This window comes from Eleutherodactylus coqui, chromosome 6 (assembly GCF_035609145.1).
Source record: "Eleutherodactylus coqui strain aEleCoq1 chromosome 6, aEleCoq1.hap1, whole genome shotgun sequence".
NCBI lineage: Eukaryota > Metazoa > Chordata > Amphibia > Anura > Eleutherodactylidae > Eleutherodactylus > Eleutherodactylus coqui.
The window spans coordinates 198,303,599-198,328,882 of NC_089842.1; positions in this window are offsets into that span (position 1 = coordinate 198,303,599).

Consider the following 25,284-nt stretch of genomic DNA (forward strand, 5'->3'; position numbering starts at 1 on the left):
TTTAAAGGTTAACTAGTTTATGGTAAACCCTCAATAATGAGGGTTAGGTGTTTTACTTTGTGCTTAAGGTCATTTCAGGGTTGGCTGAGATCATCCACAGAAGATTCCTGAACATCTGCCCTCAGGATCAGCTGGCATAGCAGCGGCATCGGATAGGTCAGCTTGAAAACGGCGCTAAGGGATGGAGCTTATAAGAAGTCAAAGGGCTAGAGATCCAGTAGAAGAAGAGTTCAAGTCGCAGCTCCCCCACCCTCCCTCCCATGATTTATGCTGTCGCTGTATTAGATTAAGAGGGTTGCCACCCTGTAATAGTAGGTGGACATCAAGTCTAAATTTATTTGGTGATATGTGGACTGGAGTCTGGAAGACTAAGTCCTCATTTAAGTTATTACAAGGTGTTATTTATATTTGAATTATGGTGAAAGTTGTTGAGAGAAAACCCCTTCGTGGTAACCCTTTAATAAAATACTGCAGCCTTTGGTTTCCCAAAACTTGTGTCCAGTGTTTTATTTCAAGCAAGGCTAAATTGATGGTTATGGCGATTATGCATATGATCCCATGCTATTACTTTCTCCCTTCCACTTTATCAAGTCAGGCCTCCAAACATCTGATGTCCTATGTGTTGTCGGGTGGGTGATATCTGTCATTGTTCCTTACACTGGTTTGGTGTCTGACACTCTGTCCCCTTGGTATGTGGACACTTGACCTAGCTCCTGTTTTATCTATGCATGCATGAGGTTCTGAGTGGGGTTGCCCTCTGTCTGTGAGTTGAGCAGACTTCAGGTGTGAACCATGACTTGTTCAGTGTATATTTGAAGGTGTGGACTACACTTGGTGTAAACAAATTCTTGTTCTGTGTATGTCTGTTGGTGTTGACTACACTAGGTGCCAACTGCCCTGTTTCAGTGTGTATATTGTATTTCCCTTTTTTGGTGTTCCTGACGGTTACCATCTAGGATGAGCCAGCCCCCTTAGTTTACAGAGTGGGGCCATCCCTATTGGGATGACCGCCCTGCTTGTAGGCAGGGTTCCCTTGTTGTGGTTTTAGTTGTCTTGTTAGAGTGGGACTTAAAAAATAATGAGGACCTTTGATGTGTCTTGTGAGCCTATGTATTCTGGCCAAACTACAAACTGATACCTTGTACTTACCAATAGTACTAAAACACAGAGGCAGATGGGATTGCTAATAAGTAAGTCACCTGTTGTCTGTGGTTGTTTCTATGCATGTTTGGTTTATGTTGATGTTGGTGTTCGTTCATGTATGCATGTTCTTACCCCCTTTCTCCTTTATGGTCATACTAGCTGATATACCCGGCTTTGCCCGAGTTAATTTGGTGTTTATCTGGTGTTCACATGGAAAATCTTATGAAGTCGTGGTTCATAAGATTTTCAAATGAGAGAATTAGATTCTGTACGTAAAATTTGGACTCTAATTCTTTTCCTATTTATGACATAATCAATGCTCATGCCAAATGTCAAATTTTCATGACATTGGGAAGTGAGAGAATTAGATTACGTACATAAAATTTGGACGCTAATTCTTTTGTGCTTAGAATTGAATAATTGAGTTGGGACCAATTAGCTTTTCCTATTTATGACATAATCAATGCTCGTGCCAAATTTCATGTTTCTACGACATCAGGAAGTGAGAGAATAAGATTCTGTACATAACATTTGGATGCTAATTCTTTTGCGCTAGAATTGAATAATCGAGTTGGGACCCATTTACTTTTCCTATTTTGGACATAATCAATGCTCGTACCAAATTTCATGTTTCTACAACATTGGGAAGTTGGAGAATTAGTGGCGAGTCAGTGAGTGAGTCAGTCAATCAGTCAGTGAGTGAGTGAGTCAGTGAGGGCTTTCGTCTTCATATATATAGATTTGGGTTGCATTTGTGCAGGTCGGTGTTCCCATGGCCTGCAAGGATGGAACATATCTGTTGTGAATGTTCCACTAATGGGAAAGTACCTTTTCTAAATAAAGGATCCATGGCTGGGGCTATCGCCCTCCACCGTACTTGCTGAAGACAGTTTTTTTCAATACATTTGTTAAAATCAAAAGGCCATCCATGCTCCTTTGAGAAATATACATTTTAAATGTATTTGACTCCTGTCTTAAGCCTCTCACTAGCCAATACAGCAAATTTACTGCACATTAATGAGAGGCAAATACCCTAAAACAGCTGTCTGTACATGGTTTATCTTTTCCTTCTGGAGAAGACTCTGGCTTTGACTTATATTCACAGTCATTACAAAGCTTGTTAAAAAGTCTGACAGGGACTTTCATGAAGGCTGTCTTCCAATAAGTGGAGCTGTAAAAGCATTGCTCCATCTGCACATTTGCACAAAATTTCCCAAGGTGCATGGACGGCCTTATAAGTCCCTTCACTAGGTGCTCTCCCTAAGGAGAAACCATACCCTTCCTCACCTATATGCTCATTATGTACACTGTTCATCTCAAAGGTGAAGACTGAAGAAGTTACCAGAAATGAGCATGGCTCTCTTTATTGGAGTATGTGAATCTGTTGTTGCAATAGCAGTTGAGGATGAATTGGATCCCAGAGGTGGCTACTCAAACCAAATTTTTTTGTCCAAGGGCCTTCATCAACCTAAATTCAACACTGGTTGGAGGGTAAAAATGTTTTTATTTAGAAGACTACATGCCTATCGTCAAAGTCTGGAGTTATTTGGCGTTCTCAGTTGGGTGTGTCTCTACATAGTCATACACTGTTAGCATTGATGGAACAGTAACAGGCTGTGCAGGGACACACCCCATCGACAAGGGGTTTGGTAACACCCAAGTGTCAAACTAATCATACATATCCAAGAAGAATAATAGAGAAACAGTACAACATAGCATTCTAAAAAAAGATGCTACAGCATTGTTATTTTAATAGGAATTAAATAACTTACTAAAACAGATGTGCCAGAAGTGCCAACAGGTCATTTTTAAGACTTCAACCAAGAGTAAATATAAATGAAATAACATCCTAAACCATTTCTCATATTCCTTCACAGTAAATAGATCTGTTAAAGATGTGGTCCAAGTTTAAATTTTTTTTAAACAGTTAGCCAGGTGTAAAAATAACAAAAGTAACTAGACTCACCTCTCTTCTTCCCTGAAAAAAGAGTGTGACAGGTCCCACAGCAACCCTTTTCGCTGCGAAAAATAGGTCACAACATCACTTATCTGAACACCTGGCATAATGGCAGCCAGGATATGAGCACTTATGCCAGGAGAATTAGCGGCCTCTGATTGGCTGCAGCAGTCACCTGGTTTCCATTGTTGGCAGAGACCAGGGTCAGGGAAATATGGTGGATATCAGGGAAATACAGTGGATATTTTATATCTTGACTTTAGTAAAGAATTTGACAAAGTATCTCATACAATACTTATCGAAAAAATTACCAAATATGGGATTGACAAGGCAACTGTTAAGTGGATTCACAACTGGCTAAGTGATCGTACTCAAAGAGTGGTCATAAATGGCTGCACATCCAAGTAGAAGAATGTATCAGGTGGGGTACCACAAGGCTCTGTCTGAGGCCCAGTGTTGTTCAACATTTTTATAAATGATCTGGTGGAGGGAATTGATGGGAAACCGATCAAATTTGCAGACAAAACAAAGCTAGGAGGGATAGCTAACACTAGGGAAGTGAGGGAGAGTATTCAAAAAGATCTAGAAAAGCTTGAACAGGGGTATTTAACAAGGAGAAATTCAATGTCCTACATCTGGGCAAGAAAAATAAAAATAAAAACACATACAGAATGGGAGGAATTGGGCTAAGCAGCAGCACATATGAAAAAGACTTGGGTATACTAATAGATCATAGACTGCACATGAGTCAACAATGTGATGCAGCAGCCAAAAAGGCAAACACAATTCTGGGATGTATTAAGACAAACATAAAGTCTAGATCACATGAGGTAATTATCCCCCTCTACTCTTCTTTAGTCTGACCTCATCTGTAATATTGTGTCCAGTTCTGGGCATCCCACTTTAAAAAAGACATAGACAAACTGGAGCAAGTTCAGAGAACAGTTAGCAAGATGGTGAGCGGTCTGCAAATCATGTCCTATGAGGAACAGATAAAGGATCTGGGAATGTTTATCTTGGAAAAAAGAAGGCTGAGAAGAGACTTAATAGCTGTCTACAAATATCTGAAGGGCTCAGCTCTATTCTCATTTGTACATTGAAAAACTTGAAGCAATAGGATGAAACTTAAAGGGAGGAGACAGATTAGATATTAGAAAAAACTTTGACAGTGAGGGTGATCAATGAGTGGAACAGGTTACCACGGGAGGTGGTGAGTTCTCTTTCAATTGAAGTGTTCAAACAGAGGCTGGACAAATATCTGTCTGGGTTGATTTAGTGATCCTGCACTGAGCAGGGGATTAGACCAGATGACCCTGGAGGTCCCTTCCAACTCTACCATTGTATGATTCTAGGAGGTTGTACACATTTTTCCCTAGGGAGAAGAGAGTTGAGTATAGTTATCTTTTGTTATTTTGATGGCTGGCCAGCGGTTTACATATTTTTTTAGACTTGAATAACACTTTTAAATATGGTATAGGTGTATAACATAGCTGTGACTGCATTTTGCTGCGTTCTTGATCTTAGGCTAGGTAGGCACATTATACCTTAAAATGAAGGGGAATTAAAACACTTTTGCCTACAGCTAGATCTAAGTGGTGTTGAAATAGGGACCTTTCACACTGGACAGAATTGTCCACAGGACACAGCGTGAATGTGGATTTTGTCAATTAGTGCAGATTTTGTTACATAACTGTGAGATGTGTTCTGTGGAACATTTTGTGGAATTTCTTGTGTTTTATTCTGCAGACTTTAAAGGGGTTCTGTCATTCAAAAAAAAAATCCATACTTACCTTTTCCTCCCCAGTCAGTCTTCTTACCCCATCTTCTCCTTGCCAATCTTCTCCTGTCTCCTGTAGTCCCAGGGTGATCACCTCACCTATAGCCGACCGATTGTTCTGCTTCCTGTGACAAAGCATCCATTCTCTGCAGTCTTCTTCCTGCTGGCCAATGTACACTACGTCACTAGTGACGTAGCGTTCACAGCCCAGCAGGCAGTGCCGAGCTATTGCCATGACTGCTCATGCGTGGGGTCTCGCTGCAGTAGTATATGAACACTTGCGGCGAGACAGCCCACATGCGCAGTCTTGGTAATAGATCTGCATTCCTTCCTAGGCAGTGAACGTACCCTACACTGACCTGCCGGAAGAAGAATGCCAAGAAAGAACGCTCCAGAACAAGAACAGTATCCGGGAGGCTGGAAGTGAAATGACCCAGGGGCCTGGAGAAGATCGGCGGGGAAAAGATGCGGTAAGGAGTCGGTCTGGGGAGGAACAGGTAAATATTAGAGATGAGCAAGCACACTCGTCCGAGCTTGATGCTCGTTCGAGTATTAGGGTACTCGAGATGCTCGTTACTTAAGACGAACACCGCGCGGTACTCAAGTCAATTTCATTTCCCTTCCCCACATTTTTAGCGCCATTTTTTAGCCAATAAACATGCGGGGAAGGCATTACTACTTCCTGCTGTGACATGCCAGCCTTCTGCATGGCTTCTGTGGCTGTGCCAATCAGGAGACCGCCGAGCACTTAGGCTGGTGCCGCCCGCGGCTCGCCTCAGACGCATGCTGGCAGAGGTTAGGGAAAGTGCTGCTGCTGATATAGGGAAAGTGTTAGAACCCCATTGTGTGCATTACTGTTGTGGCTGGCTGGGAGCAGTAGTGCACCAATTTTTTTTTAAGCATCTAGGGCACTGCAGAGCATTTCAGCTATACTGTTCTATGTTTGCAGTGTATTAGGCAGAGTTCTCATCGCTAAACAGTACGCTAATATTTCCTGGGCCACTGCAGAGAATTTCAGCTATACTGTTCTATGTGTGCAGTGCATTAGGCAGAGTTCTCATCGCTAAATCATATGCTAATATTCCCTGGGCCCCTGCAGAGCAATTCACAGCTACTCTTCCCTGTGTGCAGTGCATTCGGCAGAGTTCTTATCGCTAAACAGTACGCTATTATTTCTTGGGCCACTGCAGAGCATTTAAGCTATACCGTTCCCTGTGTGCAGTGCATTAGGCAGAGATCTTATCGCTGGGCCACTGCAGAGCATTTCAGCTATACTGTTCTATGTGTGTAGTGCATTAGGTAGAGTTCTCATTGCTAAATAGTACACTAATATTTCCTGGGCCACTGCAGAGCATTTCAACGATACCGGTTTATGTGTGCAGTGCATTAGGCAGCGTTCTCATCGCTAAATAGTACGCTAATATTTCCTGGGCCACTGCAGAGCATTTCAGCTATACCGTTCTATGTGTGCAGTGCATTAGACAAAGTTCTCATCAGTAAACAGTACGCTAATATTCCCTGGGCCCCTGCAGAGCATTTCACAGATACCTTTCTCTGTGTTGGGTAAAGTAGACGCAGTTATCAGCACTATCCACTGGCTTTATAGCTTTCTGACCCTGTGCAAAGTGTCTCACAATACCCTTTCCTTGGGTGCAGTGAAGTAGCCGCAGTTATCAGCAGCACTATCCACTGGCTTTATAGTTTTCTACCCCTATGCAGAGCATCTCACAGTACCCTTTCCTTGGGTGCGGTGAAGTAGCCGCAGTTATCAGCAGCACTATCCACTGTCTTTATAGTTTTCTGTCCCTGTGCAGAGCGTCTCACAATACCCTTTCCTTGGGGGGTTGAAGTAGCCGCAGTTATCAGCACTATCCACTGGCTTTATAGTTTTCTGCCCCATTGCAGAGCGTCTCACAATACCCTATCCTTGGGGGGGGGTTGAGGTAGCCGCAGTTATCAGCACTATCCACTGGCTTTATAGTTTTCTGCCACTCCATACAGCCTCTCTTATCTACAAGTCTCTGTGAAGGGTAAATGACCCCTAGGTATCAGCGCAAGACAGCGGTTAAATTTTTTCCAGTCACAACATAAAGCCTTCGGTATCTACAAGTCTCTGTGTGCAGTGAATTAGCCCCAGTTCTCGGCACTGTACAGTGGGGTAATTAATTTGGGCCCTGCTCTATCCTCAATCCGACATGATGAGGAGTAGGGGTAAGGGTCGAAGACGCGGACGCGGGCATCCAAGTGAGGGTGTGGGCACAGACCGAGGTCCTGGGCGGGGTGAATCACAGCCGGCTGCTGGGGGATTAGGAGAGAGCCAAGTCTCTACGCTCCCCAGCTTCATATCACAATTAATGGGTCCACGTGGTAGACCTTTATTACAAGCAGAGCAGTGCGAGCAGGTCCTGTCGTGGATGGCAGATAACACGTCCAGCAATGTGTCGAACCCCCAGACTTCTACGCAGTCCACTACTCCCGGCCTAGGGACTGCACCTCTGAATCCTTTGGCTGCTCCTCCTTCCTCCCAGCCTCCTCACTCCATGAAAATGACAGATTCTGAGCAGGCAGACTCCCAGGAACTGTTCTCGGGTCCCTGCCCTGAGTGGGAAAAAATAGTTTCTCTCTCACCTGAGGAGTTTGTCGTGACCGATGCCCAACCTTTGGAAAGTTCCCGGAGTCCGGGTGATGAGGCTGGGGACTTCTGGCAACTGTCTCAAGAGCTTTTTGTGGATGAGGATGATGAGACACAGTTGTCTGTCAGTGAGGTAGTAGTAAGGGCAGTAAGTCCGAGGGAGGAGCACACAGACGATTCGGAGGAAGACCTGCTGGACAATGAGGTGACTGACCCTACCTGGTTCGCTAAGCCTACTGAGGACAGGGCTTCAGAGGGGGAGGCAAGTGCAGCCGCAGGACAGGTTGGAAGAGGCAGTGGAGTGACCAAAGGTAGAGGCAGGGCCAGAGCGAAGAGTCCTTCAACTGTTTCCCAAAGCACCCCTTCACGGCAAGCCTCCGTGCAGAGGGCTAGGTGTTCAAAAGTGTGGATGTTTTTTAGTGAGAGCGCGGATGACCGATAAACAGTGGTGTGCAAACTGTGCCGCACTAAGATCAACCGGGGAGCCACCACTAACAGCCTCACCACCACCAGCATGCGCAGGCATATGATGGCCAAGCACCCCAACAAGGTGGGACGAAGGCCATTCACTGCCTCCAGGTCACACCACTGCCTCTTTCCCTGTGCCACAACCTGGCACACAGATCCAATCCCCCTCCCAGGATGCAGGCACAAGCGTCTCCCGGCCTGCACCCACACCCTCACCTCCATGGTCCTCCACTCCATCCGGCAATGTCTCTCAGTGCAGCGTTCAGCTGTCACTAACACAAGTGTTGGAACGAAAGCGCAAATACGCCGCCACTCACCCGCATGTACAAGCTTTAAATGCGCACATTGCCAAATTAATCAGCCTGGAGATGCTGCCGTACAGGCTTGTGGAAACGGAGGCTTTCAAAAACATGATGGCGGCGGCGGTCTTGTGCCACTCAGTCTCCAGTCGCCACTATTTTTTCCGGTGTGCCGTCCCAGCCCTACACCAGCACATCTCCCGCAACATAAACAGTCCCCTAAGCAACGCGGTTGCTGGGAAGGTCACCTTAAGCATGGATACGTGGACAAGTTCTGGCGGGCAGGGCCACTATATCTCCCTGACTGCACATTGGGTGAACTTGGTGGAGGCTGGGACTGAGTCACAGCCTGGGACCGCTCACGTGCTACCTACACCAAGGATAGCGGGTCCTACCTCGGTGCTGGTTTCTGCAACGTATTTTGCCACCTCCTCCAAAGTCCCCCCCCCCCCCCTCCGCCACCTCCACCTCTCAATTAAGAACTGTGAGCATGTCGCCAGCAGTTGGTAGCGCGCAGCGCGGCAACACAGCGGTGGGCAAGCGCCAGCAAGCCGTGCTGAAACTAATCAGCTTAGGTGACAATAGGCACACGGCCCCCGAGCTGTTACAGGGTCTGACAGAGCAGACCGACCTCTGGCTTTTGATGCTGAGCCTCCAACCATGCATGGTGGTTTCTGAAAAACCACCCCCACTTGTCTGACCTGCTAGGCAAGGTACGCCACGTCTGTGCACATTTCTACAAGTCCACCACAGACGCTGCCACCTTCTGGACCCTGCAACGCCAGTTTCAGCTGCCAGAGCATCGACTGCTGTGCGACGTGCCGATGCCCTGGAATTCTACAGAGACTGCTGGCCACACTGCAGAGGGTAACCATGCTGCTTGCCTCTCATCTGTTCAGCGTGTATGGACTGAAGAGGAGGATCCTGAAAGTCATCCTCCTAGTGAGGACAGCGATGTGTTGCCTACTGGGACCCTGGCACACATGGCTGGCTTTATGTTAGGCTGCCTTTCCCGTGACCTTCGCGTTAGATGCATTCTGGCCAACTCGGTTTACTGGGTGTACACCCTTCTCGACCCACAGTATAAGGTGAACCTTTCCACTGTCATTCCCGAAAAGGAAAGGGGTATGAGAGTGATGCAATACCACAGGGCCCTGGTGGAAAAAGTGATGCTAAAGTTCCCATCTGACAGCGCTAGTGCAGAAGACACAGTTCAGAGGGCCAACTAGCAGGGGAGGCATGGGGATCAGGCAGCATGTCCAGCACAGGCAGAGGAACACTCTCCAAGGCCTTTGCCAGTTTTATGGCTCCCCAGCAAGACTGTGTCACCACTCCCCAGTCAAGGCTGAGTCAGAGGGAGCACTGTAAAAAGATGGTGAGGGAGTACGTAGCCAATCATACAACCATCCTCCATGATGTCTCTGCTCCATACAACTATTGGACGTCAAAGCTGAACACATGGCACGAACTTGTCCTGTACGCCCTGGAGGTGCTGGCCTGCCCTGCTGCTAGCGTCTTGTCAGAGAGGGTGTTTAGTGCAGCTGGGGGGATCATCACTAAAAAGCGTACCCGCCTGTCAACTGCCAGCGCCGACATGCTTACACTTATAAAGATGAACAAAGGCTAGATTTCCCCAGACTTCTCTTCTCCACCGGTGGAAAGCAGCGGATCCTAAAGATTCTTTTAGCTGCAACAAGAGAAATATGCATCCTCTATCACCCTAAAAAAGGGGAGAAGTAGCTTGGTCTATCCCTCTTGGATATTACTCCTCCTCTTCCTCCTCCTCAAAGAGCATATCATCATGCTGAACCGCCAATTTTTCTGCTGGCCAAAAGGCTCTGTTAAAACCAATGTTTTGGGAGGGCTGCCTCCATGCTCTGTTACAAATTAAGCAACAACAACCACTCTCTTTAAAAAATAATTATGGGTTTCACCTGCCCTCGGGGTTAAGCAATTTTTCAGGGGTACACTTGTACTCTTGGTACACCAATTTTTCAGGCCCTCGCCTATATTCTTAGGCAACTAATTTTTCCGGGCTTCACCTGTACTCTTGGTACACCAAATATTCAGACCTTCGCCTATACTCTTAGCCAACTAATTTTTCTGGGCTTCGACTATACTTTTGGTAAACAAATTTTTTCAGGAGTTTGACTATACTCTTGGTACACCAGTGTTTGAGGAGTTCACCTATACTCTGGCTACAGAAATGTTTCAGGGGTCCGCCCATACTCTTGCTACTGAAAGGTTTCAGTCGTTCGCCTATACTCTTGCTACAGAAATGTTTCAGGGGTCCGCCAATACTCTCGCTACAGAAATGTTTCAGGGGTTCGCCTATACTCTTGCTACTGAAAGGTTTGAGGGGTTCGCCTATACTCTTGCTGCAGAAATGTTTCAGGGGTCTGCCTATACTCTTGCTACAGAAATGTGTGAGGGGTTCGCCCATACTCTTACTACTGAAAGATTTCAGGGGTTCGCCTATACTCTTGCTACAGAAATGTTTGAGGGGTCCGCCTATACTCTTGCTACAGAAATGTTTCAGGGGTTTGCCTATGCACTTGCTACTGAAAGGTTTGAGGGGTTCGTCTATACTCTTGCTACAGAAATGTTTCAGGGGTCTGCCTACACTCTTGCTACAAAAATGTGTGAGGGGTTCGCCTATACTGTGGGTGCACAAAGATCTCCTATTGCGGTGTTTTAGCTATCTGGCACAAATACACTGAATGACTTGGGTAGGGTGCAGAGTGCAGATGGCTTTCCCAGCCCGGTGTTCAGCTATCTGACACATACACAGAATGAATTCTGTGGGGACACATGAATTTCCCATTGCTATGTAAGTCACGGCACCTTGGGTCACACAAGGTGGAGTCTGGGACCGAGCGTGACCCTGGGCCCGCTCACGTGCTTCCCACACAGAGTATTGCAGGTCCTACCTTGGTCATTGTTCTTGGGCTTATTATGCCACCTTGTGGTCTGGGGATCAGCGCTGGTCAACAGATATTTGCTCTCGTGTTACCACAGTTATCTGAGACACTGGATTGGACCAATCAAAAGAAGCATAACTAAATTAATGAGACGTTCACACCAGTACTAGCGTCCGAATCCGCTTTAGGCCCACGGTTGCTGAGAGTGTGGGCAGAGGCCGAGATCCTTGGCGGGGTGAAACTCTGCCATGTATGGGCACTCTGATTTCTTCATATTTCATACTGTCCCTGGGTTGCAGGGGCTCGCCTATGCTGTGGGTGCACAAAGATTTGCCATTGCAGTGTTTTAGCTATCTGGCACAAATACACTGAATGACTTGGGTAGGGTGCAGACGGCTTTCCCATTGCGGTGTCCAGCTATCTGAAACATACACCGAATGAATTGTGTGGGGACATATGGATTTCCCATAGCTATGTAACTCACGGCACATTGGGTCAACCAGGTGGAGGCTTGGACCGAGTCTGACCCTGGGTTCGCTCACATGCTTCCCAGACAGAGTATTGCGGGTCCTACCTCGGTCACGGTTTCTCAGGCTTATTATGCCACCTCCTCCTCCTGCTTGGGGTCTGGGGATCAGCGTTGGCCGGCATGTATTAACTCTCGTGCTACAAATTACCACAGTTATCTGAAATACTGGATTGGCATGTTCACAGGAAGCGAAACGGATTTCATGAGACTTTCACAGGGTCACTGTATACCTGTGGTGGCTTCTTTTGTGACACCTCCTGCCTCAAACCAATCTTTGGTGTTAGTATGCGCTGCTGCATTGTGGAGATGTGTAGAAGTGCTGGCACCTGAGTCCCCTTTATGCCCACATTTGCGGCTCCTGACAATTTTGTGACGGAGGTGGCACGGGATTGGAATTTTGATCGTACGTCAATTTATTATCATCAATTCTCATCAGCATTGTGGGCTATCGCCCACACTTTCAAAGAGGGTCACTGCCTGGCCCTGCCAACCCTCTGCAGTGTGTGTCTCCGGGTCCTCCTCATCGCAGACGCACTTATAAATAGACATGAGAGTGGTGTGGCTATCAAGCGAGCGTGTGGCATGAGGGCAACTGAACGCTGCACATGGAAAATTTTGTGTGTGCTGTGGATGCAGGGTCGTGCTGGGGGTTGGACAGCAATGTCCGCATGTAACCCAGGAGAAGAGGCAGCGGTGTCACCCGCAGGCAGTGATTGTCCTTGGTTGCACCTAGTGTGGTGCTTAGCTAAGATGTGCCAGCTCGTGTGCCTTGCTAATAATGGTCTGTCCCAACTAAATTGTTAGGGGCGTGGGACCGGGGTGCCTTAGATGCACCCATGCATGCTGCCCCTGCCGTTCCCCATCCGTTTCTGTGGTGTTTCCATGACTTTCTCATGTTTTCACGTGTTTGACACAACCTCCCCCATGCAAAGCATCGGTCAGCTTGAAAAATGCTCAAGTCCTCCATTGACTTCAATTGGGTTCGTTACTCAAAACAAGCTCTTGAGCATTACGAAAAGTTTAACGAGCACCCGAGCATTTTGGTACTCACTCATCTGTAGTAAATATTGATTTTTTTTAAAATTTTTAATGACAAAAACCTTTTAATTGTGAAATTACATCTCCTGCAAGAGGTCCTTAATTCCGCAGCAGAAAGATCTTCCATTGCGGAATTTAATCTTGCAGTTTTGATGATTTTAAGGCCAACTTCAAACAGATGTATTTGCAGGCACACACAATACGCATGTCAATGGATTTGTTCACATTTCCATATTTGCATTTCGGTCGTGCCAAAACAACATAGAACATGTTCTATCTTTCTGAGTATTTGTACTACAAAGTTCCCAAAGCGCAAATGAGCGTGCAATATGCAAGGCGATGCATGAAATGTTGCGTTATTCTAATGGAAAAAGAACACATCTAGAACTCATTAGACAAATTAGCCATTTTAATCAGTGTGATTGCAAAAAAAACATGCCCTGTTGGCATAAAAACTACAGTAAACCCTTGTTCATAGCGCAAAAAAGTTGCACTAAGGTATGTACAATTCGACATACGCTTGTGTAAATTCTACCTAACAGTTGAGGAACTCAAGCCCCACAGGGATAACATTATTTGCGCGCCCTAATTCCATCCCGTGTGAAAGATCCCATATGGTTACATAAGACACATTCAATTTTCTTGTGGATAGCAAAAAAAGCTATTAAGAATGTCCAGTGCTTTAAGTAGATTAGAGATAAAGAACGAGACACCAGATCTAGGATAAGAAGAGGATATTAATCCTATGGGTGTGTTTCCCTCTCATACTGTGATCAATCTCTCTTTTATAGCGTTCCACTGGAAGAAGACTAGAACACTTTGTAAATCTGTGAAAAGGACACTGTGTTCGGAAATAGTACAAAACATCCACAAGAGAAACCCATTAGTAAAAACGGAGTATTACTTAATTATGTTCTAGCAAACTAGAGTGATTGCAACATAGGATACTCATTTTTTCGCACTAGTTTTAAGGATATGTAGTAATAATATGTTTCTATTCCCCCAGAAACGAGACATGTAGACAATACGTGCTTAGTGAGATGTTCATATTTCAGTAACTCCCAATGGAGACCTCAAACTGTGGAAGAAAATCAATTTGGCACAGATTCCATGTCATTGTTTAACTGGTAGACAGCGGCACCCATGTTTTAGCAGTTCCAACATCACAAAACATAAAGTAAAACGATGCAGATCTATACAAGACAGTGTGTGAAGCAGATGGACTGCAGGCATTACATGAGCTGGATATAATACCGTATATGTCACACACGTGTGTAATGCAAGCAGCGCAGTATATTGTGCGGCCGCGGATAACGTATTAACTATTGTGCCAAAGTACTTGGTACATATATTGTACTGGTGAGTATTGAAAAGATATAGGCCGGATTCATATAAACGTATTTGCTCATAATATGCAGAAAATAGTACCCATTGATTTCAATGGGTTCCTTCGCATGTGCGGATTTGGCGTGCGCAATTATATTGTGTAAAAGAAATATGCAGCATCCTGTATTTTCCATTTGTGCAGGAAAAGAACACCTCTTGAACTCATTATATGAGAAGGCCATTTCAATGACTGAGAGCATTGATGAGTGTTTTTTTTGAGCACACAGTTGTGCTAAACTTGCGCATGAAAAGTATATAAAAATACACCGATGTGTGTGCAATGCCTATTCACCAACGTGCGCAAATACGCTTATGCTCTTGTGAATCCGGCCTCAAGGCTTTGTCACACAACCGTATCTGTGCATGTTGTTCACACGGAAATACGCTTGCACAAATCCCAGACAATAGAATCCATTGATTTCAATGGGTTTGCTCACATTACTCATTTTTGTACGCGCATTTTCGTCAGGTTAAAAAAATACGTGACATGCTCTATTTTTGTGCGCATTTGGTTCCTATAGGAGTCTATGAAGGTGCACAAATGCGCATGAACTACGCATGAAAAATGTCGTAATCTTGCAGCCACCTGTCAGCTCTGTAAAGTTTGCAGCTAATTGCAGGAAAGGCAGGGCAGACATCCTGGAGGATCATCTCATTTTGGAAACGGTGAGATGTAGACGCTCATCAATTTAGTTGAGCAGAGGCCGACACACTGGGGCGCCGGAGGATGAACCTCAAACCTCCTCCTAAGAACATCCTCCGCCATCTTACGTGATGCCCAAATCTGCGCGACAGCGACCAAGACAAAAGATCATCCTCAGAAGACATCTCTAAGTTCAGCTGCTCTCTCACAAACCTCTAAGAACCCCATAGAAGTCTATGAGAGGTGCACAAATATGCCCGCAAATGCTCAATATGTTGCGCAATTCCTTGAAAAAAAGAGCACATCTGGAACTCATTAGGCTAAATAGCCTTTTAATCCACGGAAAGGGTATGTCACGTGCATGTGTGAACCGGCCCTGTGCAAAAACTATAGTACTATGTGCAGACATGTCCGAGGATCAACTTCATCAACCTGATTCATAGCGGAAATACGTTCAAGCGAGCGTGTTTTTGAATTCGCTCATGTGAAGCCGCCCTTATGTAGGAATATTTCTAGAAGTGTATGAATATAAAATGCAATGGGAATAATGGTATAAAACTCAGAATTAATCACAATTCCAAATAAATTTGACATAATAAAGTAAATAACAGGAGGATGTTAGATTGTGTGGAGCTGTATTTATTCCTGCAATGTTATAAGATGCACACCTCAGCTGCTGCAAAACTTCTTTGGAAGAATAACTTAGTGTTTTCATGCACAGTTGATATAAAACACATTTATTGTCTTCCAAAAGGTCTGCAGAATCTGAGTTATATATAATGTTGTTCTGCAGCATCAGCAAGGACACAGAACTACAGTATATAATATATACTGCTGCCGCTAAAGATTTGCTGTTTTTTCACCATTTCTAACTACCATTGAAAAATACAACAAGTCCCACAAAACCAAAGCACTCAGGCCTTAGTCAGACGGGCGATTTTCCGCGCGATTTGCGGATCGCATGACGGATGCGCATCCGCAAATCGCGTGACCGGTGCGCGCAAGTCGCCCGCAAATCGCCCGAAAATCTGCTCCTAGCCGCGTTTCATTAGAAACGGGTCGGAGCTGTCCAGCGCATTGCATTCAATGGAGACGGCAATACAGCCGTCTCCATTGAAAGCAATGCGCTGCGGGCGAGCCCGGGATGAATTGTCGGTAAGGGCTTAAATATATAAGCCCTTCCCTGCAATCCATCCTAAAATGTGTTAAAATAAAAAAAAATTGTATACTCACCTTCTGCCGGCAGCCGGAGCTCCGCGTGGCCGTCCTGCAGTGGGTGTGAAGGGGGTGTGAGTCAGACCTGCCCCCTGATTGGCTCAGCGCTGAGCCAATCAGAGGCATGCCTCACTCACACCCATTCATGAATTCATGAATAGATGTGAGTCAGACCTGCCCCTGATTGGCTCAGCGCTGAGAGGCAGCAGTCACTCACCCATTCATGAATTCATGAATGGGTGTGTGAGTGTTTTCAGCCTCTGATTGGTCAGGGCTGTGACCAATTAGAGGCAGATCATTCAACAGGCAGGGATTTTAAAGCCCCGCCGGCTGAATAGTGCCAAGAAGCAGTTCAGGAGAACTGACAGCGGCCGCGGCTGGACTCCGGCTGCAGCGGCAAGGTGAGTATTCAATTTTTTTTATTTTAACACATTTTAGGATGAATTGCAAGGAAGGGCTTATATATTTAACCCCTTCCCGACAATTCACCCCGCGCACGCCGGCAGCCCATTGCTTTCAATGGAGCGGCTGTATTGCCGCTCCATTGAATTCAATGGGCAAACATCGTTCTTCTCTGTCACAGCTGTTACAGCTGTGGCAGAGAAGAATGATTTGTCTTCTATATGTTCTCAATGGGGTCAGCGCTGCTGCCGCCGGCCCCATTGAGCTCATATACAGAAGAGAACAGGAATCGCAGATCGCAGATAGGTGCGATCTGCGATTTTTTGTTCTATAATTTATCGGCCGAGCGCATAAAAAGCGCTCATGTGTCCGATACCATTGCAAAGCAATGGTTTTAAAAAATCGCCGGACGCATGCGCATGCGCAAATCGCGGCTAAAAACGCCCGTCTGACTAAGGCCTCAGACAGCTACACTGATAAATAAATAGGAGAGTTATGAGTATTTAAAAGTGGGGAGAAAAAAACAAAAATGCAACAAAAAAAGAGGGGGGGGGGCATTAAGGGGTTAATAGGAAGCCTGTTAAAATATAGCATAATGCAATGCCAAAGTATTGCATTATACTGCATAAGCAATCAAAGGATTGCAAGTTCAAGTTTCCTATGGGAAGAATATGACTTTCCCAGTCATCAAATTAAAATTTGGTATTGCTACATCCATAAAGCTCCATCTGCAAGACAAAATTGAATAAAAAGCATAGCCCTGTCAATGGAAAAATAAAAAAAAATTATGACAGGCTAAATATGATGGGAGAAAACAATTATTCTTTTTAATAATAATAATAATATATATATTTCTTTTTTAAGCATTACTATATACATAAAACAATATAAATTTGTCATAGCTGTAATCATACTGGCCAACTGATGTCATTTTTACTGCACCGTGAACACGGTAAAAAAAATCCCCACCACCAAAAAAGAAATGAAATGGTGCAAAAATTGAAACTAATCCCACAAGAAACAAGCCCTCATGTTAATGTGAATAACAAAAAAAAGATGTTTTTTTTTTTAAGTCTAAATGCCAGAACAGCAGAATGTGAGCTGGATGCAAGCGCATTAATGACCCTTGGCCATGAAAGAGTTAAATAATATAATTCTTCCTGCGTTTTTACTTCTCACTTCTATAGGGTGGAAAAGATTTATTGGATCTTGCTGACACCTGACTAACCATTGTCAACCATTCTTTATATTAAATAACTTCAAAATGATAGAACATTGGCTTTTTTGTTGCTGAATTGATAATTGTATTGTTGGCATAAACCATAGTTGTGCAGAGCTGGTAGGCCTAGTATAGATTGTAAAGGCTGCAAGCAATCAATATTCTAGATTTCCTGAACTATTGTTAACTAATATATGACCATTAAAAAGAAGCTGTTGCGTTTCTTGACTTGACTGTTTTAGTAAATACTTGCATTTCCCAAGAAATAACAATTCTGGACCATCTTTTCCTTTGACTTTGTGTTGTTCAGTTCCCGTTGTTCTGCCTAGAAATTTTTGAATGCTTTGTTACTTTTTTTCTTGTCAAAGAGGTGTGTCCTACTGTCTGATATCGGTGGCACTGATTGGACAGTATCAGAGTGTGTAGGAGACACCTTCAAGTGGTCACATCCAACTATTATTTATTCATACATTTTTAGTAGGAGTAACAGAGGAGCAGAACAGCGCAAACTTATAACAAAAGATGTTTCAGAATTGTTGTAGTTAGGCTGAAAGAAGACACTGTCCATCTAATTCAGTCTGTTTCCACACCCCCTTGTTGGTCCAGAGGAAGGCAAAAAAAAACAAAACAATGAGGCAAAAGCCAATTTAGCCCCGTGGGGGAAAAAGCCTTCCCGACTCCGTAATGGAGTCAGAATAATCCCTGGATCAACGTTTGAAAGTTCTTACCTGACTCCAAGACGCGGATCAACAACTTTGCTGGTTATTTAATGTCTAAATCCTGTAATATCATTGCGCACTAAAAAGACAGGTAAATACTAGAGATGAGCGAACGTACTCGTCCGAGCTTGATGCTCGGGCGAATATTAGGGTGTTCGGGATGTTCGTTATTCGTAACGAACACCACACGATGTTCGGATGTTCGGGTTACTTTAACTTTCTTCCCTGAGAAATCATTTCTATATGCGCTCAATGGGGCCGGTGGCAGCAGCGCCAACCCCATTGAGAACATATAGAAGACAAATCCTTCTTCTCTGCCACAGCTGTAACAGCTGTGACAGAGAAGAACGATGTTTGCCCATTGAATTCAATGGAACCGGCAATACAGCCGACTCCACTGAATGCAATGGGCTGCTGGCGATCGCGGGATGAATTGTCGGAAAGGGGTTAAATATATAAGCCCTTTCCTGCAATTCATCCAGAAATGTGTAAAAATAAAAAATATATATATACTCACCTGGTGCCGACAGACGGAGTTCAGGGCGGCAGGCTGCAGTTCTCCTGAACTGCTCTGAACAGCTGTGAGTAGTATTCAGCAGCCAATCAGCAGCCAATCAGAGGCAGCCCTCACTCACCCATTCATGAATTCATGAATGGGTGTGAGTGAGGGCTGGCCTCTGATTGGTCAGGCTGTGACCATTCAGAGGCATCTTATTCAGCAGGCGGGGATTTTAAATCCCCGGCTGCCGAATACTACTCACAGCTGTTCAGAGCAGTTCAGGAGAACTGCAGCCTGCCGCGCTGAACTCCGTCTGTCGGCACCAGGTGAGTATATATATATTTTTTATTTTTACACATTTCTGGATGAATTGCAGGAAAGGGCTTATATATTTAACCCCTTTCCGACAATTCATCCCGCGATCGCCGGCAGCCCATTGCATTCAGTGGAGTCGGCTGTATTGACGGCTCCATTGAATTCAATGGGCTAACATCGTTCTTCTCTGCCACAGCTGTTACAGCTGTGGCAGAGGAGAACTTGCTGTGTCGTTCCCATCATTTTCTTGAATTGCCAAGATTTTCACACATGAAAACCTTAGCGAGCATCGGCGAAATACAAAAATGTTCCGGTCGCCCATTGACTTCAATGGGGTTCGTTATTCGAAACGAACACCCGAACATCGCGGGAAGTTCGTTTCGAATAACGCGAACCCGAACATTTTGGTGTTCGCTCATCTTTAGTAAATACAATTAAAACAGACATGCCCGGACAGCTGGCCCTCTTGAACACTTCTGTCATTCCTTTGTCTTAAGAAGTACGGTCTGTTCATGCTAGGGCCATGGCTTCTATTTATTGGTGCTTGATGGGTATGCTGGGTTTGTTTTCTGGTGAGTCTTGATGGTTCCCATTGACCTTGGTCCATTGGAGATCTGGTATATTTGACACTAAAAAGAGACTGCAGAATACAATTCTTGTCATCAAAAATGTATGAAAGCCTAACGCAAACTCAAGGAAATGTCCTGTGAACTCCCCGAATTTCTGCAGAGTTTTTGTGAAGAACATTTTGAAATCCTGGGTTAAAAAAATGAATCTGAAATAGTCTAAAAGCAAACAAAGGACAATTGGAAGATTCTCAGCGACAGCCAAGCAAGACCTCGGGAAAAGGCTGTTTGGTGCTTGAAAATAAATGGCTCCTCTGCAGCTTGCGAAGTCCTGCATTAAACCAAATATAAAAATGATTTATATACCCTTTTGCACAAGGGACTTTCAGAGGATATATCTGCAGGTGTCACTATGTTTTATTTCAAAATCAAACATTGAAATAAGCAGTAAGGCAGACTGGATATTGCTTTGTATTTCTGTCCCTTACTGATAAGAGGGAAAAGCAAATAAATGAGTTAATGAACTGTTCCAGGTAACAGACCACATAACTTACACATTCCATAAACAGAAAGCTGGTGTCTTCCAGCACTAAAAAGCGCTTGCATTGTATACCAATGTGCACCTGAAAATTGACCTTTTGAGCTGCTGTAAAGCGTTTTTCAAAGTATACGATCTAACGGGCAATTTTATACTAACCCAGTTATGTCCACATTTCACTTCTTTGTTAAAACTCTTCTACCGTACCTTAATCAATTTACTGATACACTAAAGATTACTGTAATGTATTATTCAATTGCCCGATAGACGTGCAGCAAATTGCAGGATATCTACACCTTCATATCTAGACCTGTAACTCTTATTGGTTTATTATATATATTTTACATTTTAGGAGGGTTTTCTCTTGGTTGAATATTTCACAATCTGTAGAGTAAGTAGTTTTAAACCTTTTTTAATAGAAATACAAAAAAGGTCATTTTTGTATTCATTTAGCTGAAATGGCAAGATAAGATTTGGTGAATTAGACTGTCAAGTTCACTTCTCCCTTGCTTGTCCTCAAACTCTTGTTTTTTGCAATTCATATAGGAATTTAAAGCATACCTCCAGGATTCCACTTAAAATCATCTTAAAATATGCACCTCAGGGCTTAGTCACACGGGCGCGTCGGCACCTGTACATGGGTGCCGATGCTCCCGTGTGACTCAGCCCTTATTGCAGGAAGCAGACGGCTGTACTTCAAGACGGACGACTTCCCGCAGCGCTGAAGAAAGAACACATGATCGGCAATGAAGCCTGAAGTGCGGCCGTCCTCTTCCTGCAGTAACACGGGTGCCGATGTGCCCGTGTGACTAAGCCCTCAGTGTATAAATTTATGTTTATAGTCTGAAAATGAAAAAAAATAGTGCTCTATGCTGTTTACAATTGTAGCTTCATTCATTTGCTGGCTGCTCACTCCATTTATTTCAGTATGTAGCAGAGTAGGAGGAGACTCAAATTACCTGAGCCCTTTACTTCCTCCCTGCCAAGAGGCACATAGATACAGAGTGATGAGAAAGAGCTAAAATAATTTTTGTCTTACCCAAACAGTGGATGACAAGTTGTATTTGTATCTGTAGGGGAAAATTACTACTTAATAAAGTTCTGTGATTACTGCAGCATCTCCAAACGTAATTAGCAATTTCAGCTATCATTTTAACTTCTGCTGCACACATGGCTGTACTCTGCCATAGCTACCTAGAAAAGATCTTTAACATTAATTATCTGTGAAAGTTTTGACATGGGTGATAAAATGCAGGGATGTACTTATTATTTAGTCTAGATATGTCATGGCTCAGCTATCTTGAAAAATGCAGAGTCTTTGTTCTTGGCAACGTAATAACTGAAGCTCTGTGGTTAGAAAGAAATATAAATAACAATATCTTGTAAGGAAATCACTTCCCCCAAGTTTTTAATCTTGTTAAATGAATGTAATACAAAACTATAAAATGATGTCCTTGAGCTGACATAAGTTTAAATGGCTTCTCTGAGAGTTAAAGCTAGCTCCTATTAGTTTCAGGATGGAAAATGCTGAAACTTTCAAATTCACTTCCAAGAGCTGAAATCTCTTGCAGCGGGCTGTATGGAGTTTTGTCATTGATTATCAGGTAAACACATGACATTTACAGTATAAAGGATCTAAATTAGGGTGCCTGTACATGCTGTGGTAGCTGCATGCGGATTACCGCTAAGTACCCTACTACACACATACTTGCTACTTGAAATCACGGCAAGTACATGTGCATTATTACAATTAGTGGTAATCCGCATACAGCTGCCACGGCTTAGGTGCAACATGTACGAGCATTCTAAAAGTTATTGCTGCCCTAGTTGCTCTGTTCATTGGTGACTGGTACAGAAATTACAACCAGCTTTATTGAATGTGACATCTTACTAACAGGTGAAGTAGTTAACACAAAGGTACAACAATTTACAGAAGTTCAAGAAAATATAAGGGGTAAATTGTTGAAAAATATCAGTGTGAAGAAAATTACAAATTAATTTCTGATGCTTTAAAATGTTAATGGAAGCACAGTGATAACGGTTATCTTAAAATGGAGAAAATATGGTAAATCTTCACAAAATTGTCTGGTCAGTTTAAAATTGATTCAGTGTTTTCGTTTGAGAAAAAGAAAATACATCCCACAAGAATTGCAAAGCAATTGCAAACCTACATCGCTTCAGGTAATGTATGTATTTTGGCTAGTATTTTGCATGACTATTTGTAAGTCAAAACCAGGAATGGAATCTACAAACGGTATAATGGAAAGTTTTGTACGTCTTCCATATTTTGAATTCCTTCCTAGTTTTGGTTTACAAGTACTCATGCAAAATATGGACCAAAATGATGTCATATGAAAGTGCCCTGAATGAGGTCCATGGGTGAGCAGAACTGCTGTCATTGCTCTCACATTTGCAAACAAAAATATGGATGATTAGCTAGCCTTTAGATGAAGTCCAATGGAGAGATGATTCAACATGGAATTCTTTAAATACATCTGTATCAATTATTTATGGTGAAAAACAAATGCAGAACCTCACATTACAAATACCATAACAATAGTCAAACATAGTAAACTGGTGGTAAGTAGGTGTTTTGCTGACTCAGGACCTGAACAATCCTTCATTATTAAGGGCAGCATGAATTTTATGGATAATGTTCAGTTATGTGTTGGTAATCTGCATCATGACTTGGTTACAGGACAATAAAATGATCCAGAACTCAAAGTAAAGGCTACATATAAATGCTTGAAGAGGAACAAATCTTAACTTTTGGATTGATTGTTAAACGTATGTTGTCTTCCTGGCAGAACGTATGTTGTCTTCCTGGCATTAAGAAGTAAACAAATAGCTTAAAATTAGTGTAGGAAGGTGGGATTTAGGTTTCTCGAGAACTGGGCTAACGTTACAGTTGGCTATAGGTTCTACTATTGGGATGGGGTGCATTGGAGGAGTGTTTAAACTAGGAACTGGGGGAAAGGGTAACCAGAGAGATAGAGTGGAAGGTAGTATAGAAATGGGGTGGAGCAGTGGGAGGGGTTAGTACAGTTAAAACTGTCAGAACAATTAATACGAAGGGCGTTCATTAAAAATTTCCCCTGACCCACTTCTTGTGGACTGAGAGCAATAAAACTTGGCACAGTTATTAGTCCTTCCCTACATAAGTGCCACCTATGGACACATACGTCACCCATCTCATTGTGCAACTGTAAACACCTCACTTGTAGAAGTCGACACGTGCATCTTTAAAAGCAAAACCATCGCCCACCTTTATCGTTATAATGAATTTTGAGCAATATTCTATGTGTCTAAATGGGGCTTAAGTCCATAGGGATTCACTTAAAATAAAAATACCAAAAACTTCCTAAACTGTATGGTGACCAATACTAGAGGTCTGACCTATAATATTGATAAACTGTAAGTAATTATGTCTGAGAAAAACTATGACATAGTGGGATAAGTATTGACTTAGTTGCTTGAAAGCTGTGACTGTTTGGTTAACTTATAGGGTTACACAGGGTTAGAACGGCTAAAAAAATACAGAAAGTTGCAAGGGTTTGACTTTATGTAATGTCCTGTTTAAAACCCACACTATGTAAATACATATGTGAGAGAAATGAAGAAGTGGAGTCTCTATGGGTAGAGATACATGGAGTGAAAAATAATAAGAAAATCCTTATAGGACCTGTAGGACACCAATTACACCAGATACAACTGAAAATCTATTACTAAGGCAAACAGATGAAACGTCAAATCACAATAAAGTAATTATTATTGGGGGCTCTAACTATCCGGATATAAACTGGGTAACTGAAGCCTGCAGATCTCATAAAAGAAATGAGTTTCTGTTAATAACTAGAGGTAATTACCTTTCCCAACTTGTGCAAGACCCAACTAGATGGATGGCCATTTTGGACTTAATATTAATCAATAGACCTGACAGATTAAGAGGGGTCCAGATCAAGGGGGCACACAAGAAATAGTGACCATAACATAATAAATTTCCATTTGTCTTTCAAAAGTGAGTTTTATCGGGAAGCAAAAAAAATACTAAACTTTATGAAGGCCAAGTTCAATCAGCTTAGAGAGGCCCTTAACCTTACTGACTAGGACAAATTCCTTAGAAATAAGAATGCAGACATTTAATGGGACATTTTTAAAAGCATTTTAAATACTCACTGTGAGCAGTTCATACCTTACAGGATTAAAAGGGGTAGAAGTAGGGAAAAAAACAGTGTAGTTCAATATAGATGTTAAGGGGGCAATAAACAAGAAAAAGAGAGCATTTGAGTACTAAAACTACAGTGAAGTAGAGTACTACAGTGAAGAAGCTTTAAAAAGCTATAAGGAAAAAATAAATTATGTATAAAGCAAATCAAAGCAGCAAAGGTGGAGAGTGACTCATTGTTAAAAAGAATAAAACTAACCCTATATAAATAGCAAAGATATTAAAATGGAAAGTGTTGGCCCTTTAAAAAGTAATGAGGGAAAAATAGTATGTGATGAGGAGAAAGCAAATCTGTTAATTCTTTTCACCAGTGTATTCACTCAGGGAAATGAAATATCAGATAAAATGCAGAGTGATAAAGTAAACTCTCCATTAATCGTCACCAGTCTAACCCAGGAAGAAGTGTGGAGCCACCTTAAAAAGATGAAAATAGACAAATTGTTGGGTTCCGATGGCATACATGTTTTAGTACTGTATGTTTGCAACAACTTTGATGTGTTGAAAGCATGTACATATGTAGACAAAAACACAAAATTATAGTTATAGTCCATGAGATCTATTTTGTAACACAAAAAGAATAATCAGAATTTTCTACACTAAACCAAATAGCACCTATGGTACACAACTATGGCACACAAGGAACTGTTCACATCACTGTTTTAGCTATCTGTCAAGCATATATGTTTTAACATAAAAAAAAGCATATTAGAACACATTTCTGGATGTACCTGTAGACTATAAGGGACCTTTCACATGGGACGGAACTGTTCTGCAGGATGCAGTGGAATTAGGG